A 938-nucleotide genomic window follows, 5' to 3' on the forward strand; every position below is an offset into this window, starting at 1 on the left:
CCATTTTAAAACAGCGATGTTGAGCCCCGAACTTGTTTAATCAATCGAACCACACTGGGCCAACTAAGACTGCTGCTGCTAATCTAAACGCCGTGGTATACCAGTATGCAAATACATACCAAAGTCAAGATTACGTCTTGGTGCACACTAAGTGCGAACGGATACTTTTGTTCCAAGAAAGGGTGCTATTTCATGCACATTTGCATATGAGACTGATTTTTTGTAACATCTTTAAGGACATTATGTATCCTCTATCCCAGAAGTGCCAATGCGCGTTAATGCGCATTCAATGCGCACGCTTAAATCTTAAGAACTTTTTTGTCCACGACTTGCTGATTTCTGTGTGCGTATGCATCAGCACACGTAGATCAGTTCGGTGCGAATGAAAATGTTCAGAGGATTTTAGCATGTACAATTGGTCCTGGTTAAATGATGTGCACGAAATCGCGCCATATTCGTGCGACAAAATGTTTCTTTCCTATTAGGTGCGAGTCATTTGTATGGCACGGTATGGCAGGATGAAACTTTCTCCAACCCCAACTAACTTACTCTCCAGCAGGTAAGACGTCTTACGTCGCGCCATGCGTACTAAAGTCACAGTCGGCATCACGGTGAAGGGACATATACACCAAAATCTCAAAAACTTTCTTGCTCATCATGTCTTATGAATTTCCCTGTGCGTGCTCCGCACATGCACTTTTAGTACGCCGGTATGAACAAGTTTCTTCGCATTGACGTATTATAAAACGCACAAGTGGATATAACGCACATGGAAATTCATAAGTTATGTATAATGAACTTCATAAGATTTTAGGGCGAGCGCATCTCTAGTACCAGTTGTCTGCATTTCACCGGTCGGTCTCGGTCCCTCGATCGGTGCACCAGCCCCGGGAACGTTCGAGAGCGGCAGCGGCAGGTACGAGTGAGAGCCGGTCATA

Source organism: Frankliniella occidentalis, unplaced genomic scaffold (assembly GCF_000697945.3).
Source record: "Frankliniella occidentalis isolate FOCC.00 unplaced genomic scaffold, Focc_3.1 Scaffold62, whole genome shotgun sequence".
NCBI classification, from domain to species: Eukaryota; Metazoa; Arthropoda; class Insecta; order Thysanoptera; family Thripidae; genus Frankliniella; species Frankliniella occidentalis.